Source organism: Equus quagga, chromosome 12 (genome assembly GCF_021613505.1).
Source record: "Equus quagga isolate Etosha38 chromosome 12, UCLA_HA_Equagga_1.0, whole genome shotgun sequence".
Lineage (NCBI taxonomy): Eukaryota > Metazoa > Chordata > Mammalia > Perissodactyla > Equidae > Equus > Equus quagga.
In genome coordinates, this window is record NC_060278.1 from 87,298,016 (window position 1) to 87,314,413 (window position 16,398).

Below are 16,398 nucleotides of genomic sequence, written 5' to 3' on the forward strand. Positions count from 1 at the left end.
TCCCCTAAGACATGTTGCAGGAAACATTGACATGGAGGAACTGAAAGTACTTTTAAAAGTGTAAGTGATTTTCTAGATAGTAGAACATTATTTTCACTAGGAGGAAACAGGCTAAACAATAATGGCAAAGGTCACTAATTACTAAGCACTTAGTTGTTCCTCTAAGTCTACTTACACAGCCTACTTATTCTCATAAACAACTCATGAAGGAAGTTAGGAGGATGGACTCTGAAGCCAGACAGCCTGGGTTCTTATCCAGCTTGTGACTTGGTTTATGCATCTGTAGAGTGAGGATAATGAGGGCGCTTCCCTCATAAGTTTGTTGTGAGGATTAAAGAAGTTTCTTGATCAGCTACTTTGAACACCTGCCATGATGGCACCAATTACGCGTAGCTATTTTCATCATCCCTAAACACACTCTGTTAAAAGGCATATTTGAACGCAATCAATGTAACTCCCGAGTGCACTTTCTTAAGGACAAAGCTATAATCTAGTGGTTCTCAAAGTGTGATCCCCCACAAGCAGCGCACCAGAGTTTGTTAGAAATGTAAATTATTAGATGCCAGATCCCAGATCGGCTAAATTAGAAACTCTGGGGCTGGGGCCCAGCAGTCTAAGTTTTAACAAGCCTTTCAGGTGATTCTGATGTACGCTAGAGTTTGGGAACCACAGCTACAGTCTTGAGACGTTCTTGGGGTGTGGCGGGGGGGCGGGGAGAGTTTAAAAAAAAAAAACGCCTAGAAGTGCTGGGAGCCATTCAAGAGCTCCTCCTACTTGGGGTCGAGGAAACTCTGGGTTATCTGCGCTCACCAGCCCGTGCCAGCTCTTCGGGCTGGAGGCCGGTTAGTGCGTGAAGGCTTCTGGGGCTTGGAGTCCGGGTAGCTCCCGAGGCGGAGGCGCCTGCGCGTTGGCCGCCTACTGGCTCCGGTCGCTTGTGGTCGGGGCTCGGGACCGGCTGCCATCTTAGTCGAGGGACTGAAGAGTCGCCGCCGCCCCGCGTCCCGGTAAACATCCGCAGGCGGACTGGGGGCATTTCTGGGGAGAGAGGGTTTCTCGGACAAGAGAGTCCGAGGAGAACGAGGGATGGAGGAGTGCGGCGCGCGAGCCTGGGCCCTCAGAACCTTGGGTGCTCCCTCTCCCCTCAGAGCCGGTTCCCGTGGGGGGCGCGAGGAGCTCGGGCTGATGGCCCGGCCGGGCGGGGGTTGGGACGGCCGGACGCGCCGAGTGGCCACTGTCGGGCTGAGGCGTCCGGAGGCCCTCACCTCGCCAGCGCCGAGTTGTGGGACGGCTGGGCCGCGGTGGGAGCCGGCAGGGGCCGGCCGCTCGCCCCTCCGCCCCGCCCGAGGGCCGCTCTGCCGCGGCCCGGTCCGGCCTACGCGCGGGGCCCGGCGGCAGAGGCCGGCGCGGGCGACGTGGCCTTGTGAGGGGCGGCGGCCGGGCCCACCTGCCGCCCGGCTGGCCTTCTCGAGACTTTGGAACCCCTAGTTGCGATGGGGGCCCAGCACAGCGGCTACTTCCCCTGCCCTCTTCCAGTCCCCTCCTCCCTCCATTGTCCCCCAGCGTGGTGGTCCCGGCCCGGGCGCCCTGCTCGGCTCCCGCCGCCGCGGCCCCGCCGGCGCCGAGTTTTGCAGACGTGGAGCTGTCACTGTCCTCCTCCTTCCTGAGAGTGTCCTTTTCTTTAGCAGAGAAAAGAAAAAAGTAGCTGTGAACGTATTCTAAGGGTCGAAACATGATGAGGACATAACTTAGTAGGGACCACAGGTTTTCAGAATTATTTCTGGGCAGCGAGTTAAAGAGAGAGAGAAACAGACTGTGCGCCCGAAGTAGACTTTGGGCCTAAAGTTCGTCCGAGATGTAACCAGGTAAACTTGCAAACCGCTTGAAATTCAGGATTCCCCAGTAACAACACAACTTGTTTTCCTGGTTACATTTGTATCTTAATCTTGTTACATTTTCTGCCGTTATTCTACAGCTTCAGTATACTTTTGGGGGGGAGTGAGGGGTGAGAAAGAAAGAATGGGGTTTTTCTTTGAAAATTAATGAGACGCTGGAGCCAGCCATTGCACTCAGCTGGGTTCTCCCGCATCTATTCCTAATATAATTCGATTTTAAGGAAGTTCGTAAAGACGCTGTATTTCCGCTCTCAAAATCGGCAAGGGATTTGTTTCTCAGCTGAAATGAAGTTCTCGTGGCAGTTCTGTTGAGAGCCCGCACTGTGTTTTCACAGGTTTACTCAGGGTTCAATTACTTCATTTTTAAGATTTAGAAATGAAGGTGGAAATTCAACTGCTTTTTTGAACAGTGACTTAAGTTTTTTGGGTGTGAGTCCAAAAGGAATTCTTTCATTTTCAGTCTATGAGTCAGAGCAACAAGGATTATGATAAATAAAAAGCAAGTGCAGAATACTTCTTCACTGTATTCTAGAGTAAATCATTTCTACATTCTTTTAAAAAACACATCTTTACACCTATTAGAAGAGACAGACAAACCAATAGTCCCCCAATTTGACCATTAGAATAATTAGGGAAGCTTTTTTTTTTTTTTTTTTTTTGACGGGTAGCCCTGAACTTACTAACTACTGCCAGTCCTCTTTTTTGCTGAGGAAGCCTGGCCCTGAGCTAACATTGGTACCCATCTTCCTCTACTTTATATGTGGAACGCCTACCACAGCATGGCATGCCAAGCGGTACCATGTCCACACCGGGATCCCGGCTGGCGAACCTCAGGACACCGAGAAGCTGAACGTGCGCACTTCACCGCTGGGCCACCGGGTCGGCCCCTAGGGAAGCTTTTTAAAAGTAGAAATTCCAGGATCTCATCTCCTGAGATTGATTCGTTATGCCTGGGTTGGCCCTGAAGAATGGATTGATTGATGAGAAAGGTTAGCCCTGAGCTAACATTGGTTGTCAGTCTTGCTCTTTTTGCTTGAGGAAGGTTGTTTGCCGAGCCTAATCTCAGAAGGAAGATATGCCAGTCTTCCTCTGTGTTGTATGTGGGACACTGCCACAGCATGGCTTGATGAATGGCATGTAGGTCCATGCCCAGATCTGAACCTGTGAATCCCTGGCCACTGAAGTGGGACTTCACCACCACACCACCTGGCCAGCCACTGAAGAATTTATTTTTAAAACATGCCTCAGGAAATTCTGATGGTGTTGGGAACCACTGAGGCAAACAATACTGTGGACATACTCAGGACAGTTCAAAAAACTTTGAGACAGAAACGGAAGTGACCAGTTCTATCTGGGGGTTGGCCAGAGATGGAGGCAGGGTCTGCCCCGGACCTCAGTTGGGTCTTAGATGATGAGTAGGAGTGATACGGTTGGGGAAAGGGAAGGACAAGGCAGACAAAGGAAAAGCCTTAATGCTGTGTATAAATGCAGAGGTTTGTGGAAGAAAGAGTGTTTAGAGAGCAGGGAAGTGGGATGGGGAAGGAGAGCAGATGAGACAGGAGGCCAGAAGGGTCAAAGGAAGCAACTATATGAACATTTCTAAGTTAATGCTAAAAAGCTTGAGTTTTATGTTGTTAGCAATAGATACATATTTTTAAACAGGGAAGTGGTATGAGTACATGTGTGTTTTAGAAAGATTGCTCTAGTGATAAGAGTGAAAGGGTGCTATTGCTGAGGTCTAGGTGAGAAGTGAAAAGGTTTCACCTTGGACAGAGGCTGTGGGGATGATCAAGGGTTTGGGTTTAGTTCTTTACTAGTGCAATATTGTTACCATATTTTTGGATGAGGATTTTTTAGGGCCAGTCTGTCAAAAGAACTTAGTAGCAAACCTGAATTATATTGCCAGGTTATATATGTTAATGGTATCAGTGTGTTCATTAGCTTCTTTGAAAAATTAAGAAGAACCAGATTGGGTGCAGTTTGGAGGAAAATTTGGAGATTAGACTGAAATTTACGACTATCAACATTGATCTAAGCTGGTTGGAAGTTTTTCTCCCACCCTCAGGAACTTGGTATTAGAATTTTTGAGTTGGAAGAGATTGCAGAGATTATCTAGTGCACAGTGGCGAATATGGTTTATGGGCCAATTCTTCTTTGAAGTAGCTGCTGCCAGAATTACTGTGGGGAGAAGGATTTTGGTCATATGGGTTCTCTGGGAAGGTGGCTTGCGATTGATTAGTGATGCCTCCTGTGGATACAGTTATCTAGTGGGTGGTATATGTGCCAGGTATATACTATTCTAAGACTAGTCCAACTTCTTAGTTTTCTTTTTAAAACAAAGTCCTAAGCAGGTTAAATAATTTACCTAAAATCAGTTAAGAATCAGAGGTAGAACTAGAACCAAGTTTTGTAACTCTTACTCTGTTATTCTCCAGTGTACCAAGATGAATGTGTGCTACTAAAGAGCTTTTGATATTTTATCAAAAGAAAAAAAAAGATATATCTAGCCTGTGCCTCTTGACTACTTAGGCAAGAGTTTAGCAAGGAACTTTGGCCTGTAAGTGAGTTTTGTTGTATTCATTCTGGCTTAAAAAATTTATGTTAGTACTGATAGGAAATAGTCACCTGTTTTTTTTTTCACTTCCTTTCTTGTTCTTCACCCTTTCTCAATTTTGGTTTTTGGGGATTGGTTTCCTTTATATGAGTTAAGGCAAAAGTATATAAAGTTAATTTTTTATGTATTTATAGTACCTAGCCAAATCCTGGGCTCAAAATATGTGCTCAGTAAAGGCATGTTGATTTTTGTGGCTCTAAATGACACTGGCTTTGAGTCAATATAAATCAGCAAGGAGGGTTGCAGAATTGAATTGCAGCATTCTCTGGTTGAGAGTTGGCCCTCGCTAAAAATGTTGGGTTGAAAACCAGCCTCACAACTAGAAGTAGTTAACTAGAAGACTCCGCCTTTGGTCTAGTAGTGCACTGCCTTTGGAAAACTGTTGCCAGCTCAGCTCTTTTGCTTTTGACTGTACTCAGATCCTTGGTGTGCTTTTTCTTTTCCTATCCCTAAGAGCTTCTAAGTTGTAGAGACCGTCCTTACAGTGACCCCATAAAGCAGAGTATGTGTTTATATGAGCATCCTCATTTTGCCATGTAGCCATCATACCCAGGTGAGCACCACCCCATACTATGAATGAATCATTTTCCCCCTGACTCACCTTCTTATTCTGCCTGCCCCATCAAAAAAAATCTATCCCCATGAAACTTTTTATTTATTTTTAAGATTTTATTTTTCCTTTTTCTCTCCAAAGCCCTCTGGTACATAGTTGTGTATTTCTAGTTGTGGGTCCTTCTAGTTGTGGCATGAGGGATGCCGCCTCAGCATGGCTTAATGAGCGGTGCCATGTCTGCACCCAGGATTCAGACCTGCTAACCCTGGGCTGCCGAAGTGGAGCTCGTGAACTTAACCACTCAGCAAAGGGGCCGGCCCCCCCATGAAACTTTTTAAAAGACATTGTGCTGTCAGATTCCCAAGGTCATCACTAATCTGATGCATTTAACCATAGGAGTAATATGTTAATGGACCCTCCTTCCCCTCTCAGGTAACATGCATTTAACAGTGGCCTTCTGGAGACAACGCCTTAACCCAAAGAAGTGACTCGAACGGTGAGAACTTCAGGTATGGTGGCCTGCCTGTGAGAGAGATTGGGGGGGCAAGAATGGTGCAGAGGATGAGCCCTGGTCGTATAACTGTTGTAGGGAGGTGTGGGGGGAGAGCAGTGTTGATGCTGGCTACATCAGTTGGTTGAAGAAATAGGTAGTTTCCACTTGGATCTGAAACTCAAAACCTCTTCTACAAGGATTAGCCTGTGAGCCACACTATGCTCTTAATTTGGGTCCTTTGACTTTTTTGTTTTTATAGCTTCCTTAGACATACACATACTTTTCCCACTTGTGCTGTTTTTTTATAAAAATTTATCTCTATATATTTGTCCACACATTTGCATACGTATGGCTAAAAAGTGTAGGAATTAAAAAGAAGGCAACATGGTGCAATGGAAAAAGAATAGAAAACTTGGAAAGAAATGGTCTGGTTTCTGGTTTGATTTTGCCACTGACAAACTGTGACTTTTGACAAATTATTTAATTCTGCCGAGACTCAGTTTATGTATTTCTAAAATAGATTTATTGATTCCTACCTGCCTCCCTGGCATTGTTGTGAGGATCAAATAAAATAATACATATTAAATCTTTAGAAAAAAATGAATTCACAAGACATTATCTAGATCTACAAGGTGGGAGAAGTTGGCAATAACATTGAAAAGGAATACATGAGGACAGGACAGATTCACTTTAAAAGATCAGGAGAGGGGGCCAGTCCAGTGGTGCAGTGATTAAGTTCGCATGTTCTGCTTCAGCGGCCCAGGGTTCGCCTGTTCAGATCCCGGGTGCGGACATGGCACCGCTTGGCAAGTCTTGCTGTGGCAGGCGTCCCACATATAAAGTAGGGGAAGATGGGCATGAATGTTACCTCAGGGCCAGTCTTCCTCAGCAAAAAAAAGAGGAGGATTGGCAGCAGATGTTAGCTCAGGGCTAATCTTCCTCAAACAAAACAAAACCAAAACAAAAAAGATTAGGAGAGAGAAAAGGAAAACTATTGAACATGAAAAAAAGAATAGAGCATAGAAAAAGTCAAGCAGTATTGAGAATAGGGAGTGAATGAAGTAGAGCAGGTGAATTGGTAGGTGAGAAAGCTGAATAGGAAGAGAGTGGTCCTCTTAATTTGCTTAACCCTAATCTTGCAGCTATTTGTTGTCATTGTCATTAACCACCTCCCTTCACATAAATGTCCCATCCATACTTAGATTCTTGTCTACACTGTAAGCATCAAGTTTATTATTCATTCGTTTATGTGACTTTGCGTTTAGTTTATATTTTTATTAACTAATTGCCCCATAAATGCTTAGAGACCAGGCTATGATTTGCTTATTATGGTGTCCCAGGCCAGTGCTGCAATCAGAAGTGTGCTTAATCTGTTCTTTTTTATAATTATGGAGGGAAAGGAAGGAGATGGTGGGGTGCTTTGTGAGAGATACTTGGGAAGGAAGTAGATAAGAAGGAAAGTAGATAAGAGATAGAAGAATTCTCAGAAGATAATGAAAGGAAAGACATGAAAATGAAAAATATGTAGAGCAAATAAAGAAGGGGAAAAGGAGATGGAATTATCTGCAGTAAAGGAACAAGGCAGCTTTCATTTCTTTAACGGTGATGTAATACCTCACAGAAAGTTATGTGCTGGGAAAGATCATTCTCCATACCAAATATCTTTAAAAAATTTTAAAGTGTCCACTTCATCCTGAGCTTACAAAGTAGTTCTTTGTGGAAAGAAATCTGGGCCAGCGTTCAGGAGACCTGGGTTCTAGCGTTGGTATTGCTAGTTACTTAAATTCTGTGATCTTGGGCAATTTTCTTAAATCTCTCTGGGCCTCCATTTCCTCACCTATCTATTGAAAGCATCAAACATTATGATCTCTCAGGTTCTTTCTAGCTCACTCTTGGGTTATACTTTGTGCTTCATGTGCTGGTTCACTAATTTTTCAGGGCTTTGTTGATATTACAATATAAGACTGGTCTCAGAAATATCTTATAATGGGACTTCATAATATCCAGTGCTTTCTAAATGAGAAGCCATTTTAAGTTCTACTTTAAACATTGGTAGAGAGACTTGTAGGAAACCTAAGTTTAGAAATGTTAAGTTTGTAATATTCAACAAACATTTATTGAGCCCTTGCTTCGGTTGGTCTCAAGGATTACTTAATATAAAACCCCTGCCTCAAGGATTTTGTGTTTTTGATAGGAAAAGAAACTTACTCACTGGTAATTATTGTAAAAAGCAAGATGATAAATGCCATAATAAGGATTGCATTGCAATTTAAGATATTAACTTCAGATTTCTTGGTTCCTTTAACATAACTGAATATATGCTAAGTGCTGCTCTGTGCTAGGCATTGCAGGAATTCATGACTAAAAAGCAGTCCCTGCCTTCAAGAAACTCGCAGGTTTTTTTCAGTCTGGAAACTGTTTACCCTAATTGATATACATGTCTAACCCAGAAAAGAAGTTGTTTTGTATGTATCATCACTTTGTAGTTTTAAACTAAGAATTCATCTGCATATTAAGCTTACCTCACTCCAGAAATGTCTAATAACATACTTGCTTTCTGAGAAAATATTTTTTTAATTGGATTCCGTAACCTTTTCTCTGTGAATTGGAGACAAATTTTTCTTTTAAGACAAGGAAAAAGTCCAGAAATGCCGCCTGCATTTAGGTAAACTTTGATTTGGTCCTTAGTCATTTGTACAGAGAAAGAGTGAGCTCTCAAATTTAGTCTTTTGATTCTTTGTTCCAGAGAATCAATTCAGTTGGACACAGAGGAAGGGATGCTAGTCTAAAGGAATCATATTGTAGGGGTTAACAGTGTGTACTGGAGTTAAGTTGTCCGATTTTGAATTTTGGCTGTACCATGGAGTGGCACTCTGACCTTGGCCAAGTTGTTTAACTTCTTTGTGCCTCAGTTTCCTCATCTGTAAATTGGTAATCGTAATAGCATATCCATAGGGTTGTTGTGTGGATTAAATGAGATAATGTATTTTTGCTTGAACAGTAGTTGGCTCACAATAAGCATGAGATGTTAGTTGCTATTATTGTTATTGTTGTGGCCACTATCATTACCACCAGCCTTGTCTGTCTTAAAATTATCATCTGAATTCATTAATTCATTCAGTAAGTTTATCTTGGGAGAGCATTGTAAATTCAAATGCCTACAAGGGCTAGATGAACATTTTAAAAAGTAATGATAGAGCAGATTGGGATTTAAGTGAACTAAAGAATTCATGTCTCTCCAATGGGGCAGCTGTTAAGCAGCTTTGGCTCACTTTTTTTTTTAATTGAGGTAAAATTCACCATTTTAGAATAGTGTTGGCTTACTATTGATCTAGGGGGAACATAAACTGAGTGTGGCCTGAACATCTTAACTTTCTTCTAAAGAGAAGCTGAAAATCCAGATTTTTTGAGAAATCTTTATTTTTAAATGTTGGCAACTTATGAATTCATAATATAAACACTATGGGCCAAACGAATCACCACTGTGGGCAGAATTTGCCTTGTGGGTTGCCACTTTGCAACCTCTGATCTGGGGCTTGACTCTTGGCGGCATAACCCACGTTCCCTGTCCTCCGGGAAGAAAGTTCTTACCCACATAAAGATTTAAAACAGTTCGAACAATACCTCAAAGAAGTCTAGGTCTTAATGAGGGGTATGCCGAGTAATTATTATGGCAGAGAGGAGGAGGGAAGTTATTTAAGACTGGAATTCAGAATGGGCAAAGGTGCAGAGGCAGGAATGGCTTGAGATGTGGAAGTGCAGTGAATAGATTAGTTGTTTAGATTAGTCTGAAGAGGGCTTGGTAATAGGAGAAAGTTTGGAAAAGTTAAGAAACCAGCCTTATTTTGGGATAACCTTAAGTCCTATTTTCTGACAGGATGAAATGGTATTTTATGAAAATTTATTTGATAATATTGAGGTCTACGATATTTATTAGGGTTGGTAGGGTCTGAAGGCAGGGAGACCAGGCTAGGGAGGGGTAGTGGGAATGGAAAGGAAGGGGCAAAAGCTTATATAAGAGACAAAAGCTTGTATATGGGTCACTCTGTGACAATGGGACCCTGCATTAAATAGGGCCAATTTTGACAGCTTTTTCTCTGTTCTTTTGTAAAAACTGGATTATGTGAGGATAATACTATGTCTACAGGTTATCCCTCTTTTGTTTATGTTTTGGATCTTACTTCATCACTCAGCCCCAGCACCCTCCTTAATGATGGATGACATACATAGTCTTATGATTTTCCAGCTTGCACAAGTAGAATAGAAAGAAAAGGAAGAATCAAAGTAGTTCAACAGCTTATCACATTTCTAGTTTCAAAATTTTTGGTGATGTCAGTTAACCTCTGATAAGTTTCATTAGACTTTGGTTTATACATGGAATTTTTGTATTTGCCGAGGTTTGGAAGCACTGAGAAAGGGTTTGATAATAGAGAAGATGTAGAATTTTGCCGCAGAAACTTGACACAATAATTCATGATTCAGCATTTTTAAAGAAACTGATAAACGTTGTAGAAAAATGGAATGTGTTTATTCTGTATATCCTGAGAAAGTGATTTTTAAGATTTTATTTTCACCAAGGCTTTGGTTCTGTTTATACTTTCTCATGAAAATTTTCTTGACATACACAGGGAAATTATTCCTTATTGTTGGCTAAAATGCAAAATGTAATTGTTGTAAGTAGTCTTTTTAAGCAAGCTGAATAGTATGTTAGATATAGCCTGAGTATTAAGAATATTTGAGATAGAGCAACATTTCCCTCATTGATGAATGAGAATACTGAACTGAGCCTCTGAAAAGTACACAAAATTGCTGCTGTCACAGAGAAGCAGTAATAGGGTCAAAGTGAGCTAAATCTAAATCTCATTTAATAGAGTAGGGATTTACTTTTTTTTTTTTTTTTTTTTTACTTTTGAAGCATGGTCTAACCTAGTTTTGGGAGTTCATTTGTTCTGAAAATTAAAAGGGATTTTCAGGTGGTTCATTTAATTATAGATCTGATTTGGAAGTGGGAAAGAAAGGAAAACGGGAGAGGGATTAGTTGCATTTGCTTCCATGGAAAGTCAGTAGTTAAAGGGAAATCCCAGATTATCTTTTTCTGTTAGTGAATTTTTTGGAGGAAAGATATTTACTATAGGTCTTAATTAAAAACAACTATATTCTATATATATGTTGAAATGTTCAGAACATAGCTACTACTGCTTTTCATTGTCCAGAATGTTGCTGATATTTATCTGCTGTCATTTCCTCTCCCTTGTCTTTTTTATGCTTTTTTATTCCTTAATTTCATTTTGCTGGGGTTTCAGGAGGGAGTAGAGAGGGAGCACATATGTTCAGTCTTCCCTGTTAGTTGATTTTACTATATAAATTGATGTTTTCATCTCTGAGGGACAGAAAATGATGAATTTACCTGTCCTGATTTTTTTTTTTTTGAGTAAGATTAGCCCTGAGCTAACTGCTGCCAATCCTCCTCTTTTCGCTGAGGAAGACTGGCCCTGAGCTAACATCCATGCCCCTCTTCCTCTATTTTATATGTGGGATGCCTACCGCAGCATGGCGTGCCAAGTGGTGCCACGTCTGCACCCGGGATCCAAACCGGTGGGCCACCGATGTAGAACGTGTTCACTTAACCACTGCGCCATTGGGCCGGCCCCCTGATTATTTTTTGTTTGTTTGTTTCTTATTGTGGGAAAATATACATAACATAAAATTTACCATTTTAACCATTTTTAAGCATTCAGTTCAGTGGCATTAAGTACATTCACATTGTGCAGTCATCACCACTGTGCATCTCCAGAGCTTTTTCATCATCCCAAACTGAAACTCTGTAACCATTAAACAGTAACTCACCATTCCTCCTCCCCTAGCCCCTGGTAACCACTATACTACTTTCAGTCTCTGTGTGGAATTCGACTATTCTGGGCACCTTATGTAAGCAGAATCATACAATATTTGTTCTTATTGTCTGGCTTATTTCTCTTAGCATAATGTCTTCAAAGTTCATGTTGTAGCATGTGTCAGAATTTCATTCCTTTTTAAGGCTGAACAGTATTCCATTTTATGTGTCTACTGCATTTTGTTTATCCATTCGTCTGTTAATAGACAGATTTTGGGTTATTTCCACCTTTTGGATATTGTGAACGTGGGTGTACAAATATCTGTTCAAGTCCCTTCTTTACGTTCTTTTAGGTATATTACCAGAAGTGGAATTGCTGGATCATGTGATAATGCTATGTTTAAAGTTTTGAGGATCCACCATACTGTTTTCCACAGTAGTTATACCATTTTGTGTTCCCACCAGCGGTGCACAAGAGTTCCAATTTTCCACACCTATGCCAACATTTGTTATTTTTATTTTTTAATAAGAGTTATCCTGGGGCCGGCTCCGTGGCCAAGTGGTTAAGTTCGTGTGCTCCACTGCAGCGGCCCAGGGTTTGGATCCTGGGCGCAGACATGGCACCGCTTGTCAGGCCACGTTGAGGTGGCGTCCCACATCCCACAACTAGAAGGACCGGCAACTAAGATATACATCTGTGTACAGGGGGAGTTTGGGGAGATAAAGCAGAAAAAAGCAAAAAAAAAATAGATTGGCAACAGTTGTTAGCCCAGGTGCCAATCCTTAAAAAAAAAAAGAAAAAAGGAAGATTGGCAACAATTGTTAGCCCAGGTACCAATCTTTAAAAAAAAAAAAAAGTTATCCTCATGGTAAAGTGGTATCATTGTGATTTTGATTTACATTTCTCTAATGATTAGTGATATTGAGCATCTTTTCATGTGCTTTTTGGCAATTTGTATATCTTCTTTGGAGAAATGTCTGTTCAAGTACTTTGCCCATTTTTTAATTGGATTGTTTGGTTTTTTGGTGTCCTAATTATTTTGTAGGCTGCTGTCCATGTGTTTTCTGCTTCTGGGTCTACTGCTATTCCTCCTCCTTTATCTATTGTTGACAAAGCAGCTAGAACCATTCTCTGCAATATATAGTCCCTCAGTAAATGTTTGATGATAAAAGCTTAAAAGTAGTGCTTTCTGGAAAGGTGAAGGTTGGTCAGGGCAGGACCATCATTACATTTTTCTCTAGTTTTGAATTTCTCCATTCTTCTCTTTTAACCATTTACTTGATGAGGTAAACATTTATAGATGATTAAGCTTTTAGGCAAAGAAGTCCCTGTGTCCTTTAAATTTCACTTTAGAGAAGGAAAATATAAGATCTCATTGAAAGAAATTTGATTCTTCTCTTAGAGGACTTGTTACTGTTTGCCTAAGAAAATACAAGTTAGCCTGAGGTATCCAAACAAGGGTTTTACCTTTAGTAATTCTGAAGGGAAAAAAATTTGTTTTAATCATTTCAGTGATTCACTTCTTAACTTGATTTTATTATGTGATGATTTGGAATTTCTTATTTTGAGTCTGTGCTACTCATTAGGGTTTTTTGTTTTTGTCAAGAGGGGGTTGGGAGTGATCCTAGATATATATATATAAAATATATATAAATTCTAAAAAATATGTATATTTTTTATGAATGTGTATATATATGTGTATATACACACACACAGGGAGAGATTCACCCTGAGCTAACATCTGTTGCCAATCTTCCTTTTTCTTCCCCCTCCCCAAAGCCCCAGTGCATGGTTGTATATCCTAGTTGTAAGTCGTTCTAGTTCTTCTATGTGAGCTGCTACCACAGCATGGCAACTGACAGATGGGTAGTATGGTTCTGTGACTGGGAAACGAACCTGGGCTGCCAAAGTGGTGAGTGCTGAACTTTAACCACTAGGCCATCAGGGCTGGCTTTCAATATATATTTTGATAATTTTGAAAAGGACCAAACTGAATTAGTTCAAGTACAGCAATGATATAAGTATTTTTTGTTTGTTTGTTTCTCTGTTATTTTTTTTGGCTCCTTTATAGAACCATGGTTTTAAATCATGAAATTAACATTGAGCAAGGCTAGAGAGCTCAGTTTTGTTTTTTTTTTAAAGATTGGCACCTGGGCTAACAACTGTTGCCAATCTTTTTTTTTTTTTTTTCTGCTTTATCTCCCCAAATCCCCCCTGTACACAGTTGTATATCCTAGTTGCACGTCCTTCTAGTTGTGGGATGTGGGACGCCGCCTCAAGGTGGCCTGATGAGCGGTGCCGTGTCCACGCCCAGGATCTGAACCCTGGGCCACCGCAGCAGAACGCGTGAACTTAACCACACAGCCACGGAGCTGGCCCTAGAGAGCTCAATTTTTAGCCTATCTGCTCTTCTGACCTTGGACAATCCATTTTGATTGGGTCATTTATCATATAATCAAGTTGTAAGAGTTCTTTGTAAATTCTAGATATGAGTCCTTTGTTGGATAGGCATTTTACAAATATATTCTCCCAGCCTTTTGCTTGTCTTTTCATTTTCTTAATAGTGTCTTTTGAGGAGTAGAAGTTCCTAATTTTGATGAGGCTTAATTTTTCAATTCTTTCTTTTATGGATGGTACTTTTGGTGTCATATCTGAGAAATATTTGCCTAATTGGGCAAACCATTTAACTTTCCTGGATTTCCATTTGTTTACCTGTGAGAACCAATAAGGTGTGTGTGGTATTTTGCCTTCTTTGAAATAATATTTTTATTCAGGTCCTTTTCAAATTCAGTCAAAGTGGAGGAGGTAGTCCTGGAATAGAAAACTAAGGTGAAAATCCGCAGACCCAAATTGGAGTGTAGAATTGGCTCTGCTTTCTGATCCTATTTGTTTCCTAATGGGTAAGTGGTAATTTGTCTTTTCCCTTCTTCCCTCCGCCCAGTATTTAGGGCTTTTGGGTGTAAATGATTCTCTCTTTGTGATTTTTTTTCTCGGTTTTTGTACAATCTGAATAACAATACTTTTACTTCTTTTAATAAAAATGCATGAATTTGTTTATAAAGTATGCATACATATTACTCAGTAACTTGTTAGTATTGACATCTAGTTTACTTGATAGTTGTTAACAAATAATCTAAAAAAGGTTTGCTGGAATGATGGGGATGGTGGCTATCAGGGTCTTATATTTTGAGAATTCATGGATATTAAGAGATGATCAGAAACAAGAGTTTTGGGGCTGGCCTGGTGGCACAGCAGTTAAGTGCGCACATTCCACTTCGGCTGCCCGGGGTTCGCTGGTTCGGATCCCAGGTGCAGATGTGGCACCACTTGGCAAGCCATGCTGTGGCAGGCATCCCACATATAAAAAGTGGAGGAAGATGGGCACGGATGTTAGCTCAGGGCCAGTCTTCCTCAGCAAAAAGAGGAGGATTGGCGGCAGATGTTAGCTCAGGGGTAATTTCCTCATAATGAAAACAAAAAACAGAAACAAGAGTTTCTTAGGAGCTAGGAAATTCAGCTTTATATATAATTAGGTTGTATAATTTCACACAAGCATTGTTTTCAAAAGAGAGTAATATTTATAGTAGCACAACAGTAGTTATATTTATTGTGGCATCTCAGATCCTTTAAACTCCAGCAGTAAATAGTCAGTCAAAGCCAGGAAGCTGCTTGTAATACTAGTTAATATTAAAATGTTTGTCAGAAAGCTGTTTGAGAGAACAGGGAAGAAATTGCCTTCTGGAATACTGGGTACAGAGTTCAAACCAGCAAACGAATGCTAAAAGTTTGATTCTGTTGCCAGTTTCCTTAAACTGTTTTCATACTATTGAACCTTGAAAGTTGTACCTTCCTGTTTTTCTTTTTGAGTAAGGTAATTCTTTTTTTTTTTTAAAGATTTTTTTTTTTTTCCTTTTTCTCCCAAAAGGCCCCCAGTACATAGTTGTATATTCTTTGTTGTGGGTCCTTCTAGTTGTGGCATGTGGGACGCTGCCTCAGCGTGGCTTGATGAGCAGTGCCATCTCCACGCCCAGGATTCAAACCAATGAAACACTGGGCCGCCTGCAGTGGAGCCCGCAAACAACTCGGCCGCAGGGCCAGCCCCGGTAATTGTCTTTTTATGCATGTGCTTTAGAATCCATGCTGATATATTTGGTTGGAAAATAGAAGAAGAGTTTGGAGTGATCTGAGATCGTTCCATGGTGTTCAAAATCAAGATGTCATTGTTATAGGGGAAAGAGGGTGGTTCACATCCTACCTTCCTGTTAAGGTAACTTTCTCCAGTAAATAGAAAAGCAACTTTTCCCCATCATAAGTGAGTTTGAGTTCATTCCCTCTTTTTTTGTTGAGAAATTAAGTTATGGAAGTGAGTATTTACCTTCTACCCAACCCAAAGAACTCTTGTCCCCTTTGACAGTACCTTCAGCACCCCATACACCAAGGTCAGCTCTCTTGCTATAATTAGTGGAGAATGAGATCTAAACGTTGTTCCTTCTAATTAGTCTGAGCTACTGTGGCCCTAGGGAACAGGATCTAGTTTTCAACCTAGCTGGGTAGTGTGGCATACATGAGAACCATTACCAACTCTGACTTTCACTTCCAAATGGATTGAGGCCGATGTCCGTTCCTCACCTTAGTGGCTGATGAATGAATACAGATTTTTCAACGCAGATCCCTTGATACAGAGCTCTTTCACTTGAATAGTGATTTGGAAACATGGCTGAGTGGCCCTATCCAAAGGAGACTGCTCCTTTTTATTTTTATTGTATTTACAGTTACCATATATGCTTCTGTATTTTAGTAAGGCTGTTTGAGAGTTCAGCTTCTTCATTAGATTTTAGTTCTCTGAATACCACTGTGTACTTTAGCTCTTTGAACTCTGTACTGTCTGCTTCAACAAGCAGTTTTCTCCTTATCGGTTTTGTGTGTTTTCTGAAATGTCTTTGGTGACTTTTAAGAAAATATAGACCTATATTAAATTATTGAAAAGTTTTCTAGGTCAACATAGATATGAC

General features: G+C 40.9%; 1 protein-coding gene across 4 annotated transcripts in view; it reads left to right on the forward strand.

Annotated features, from left to right (window-relative positions):
- The first annotated feature begins 864 nt into the window (after positions 1 to 864).
- ITCH (itchy E3 ubiquitin protein ligase) overlaps positions 865 to 16,398 on the forward strand; it is a 124,212-nt gene continuing 108,678 nt past the window's right edge. The window contains exons 1-3 of one of the 4 annotated variants that reach the window (XM_046678859.1): positions 865 to 1,004; positions 5,492 to 5,568; positions 14,161 to 14,286. The gene's annotated coding sequence lies outside the window, so the exon portion shown is untranslated. The remainder of the gene's footprint in view (positions 1,005 to 5,491; positions 5,569 to 14,160; positions 14,287 to 16,398) is intronic. The other 3 variants (XM_046678858.1, XM_046678861.1, XM_046678860.1) reach the window with 3 other exon arrangements.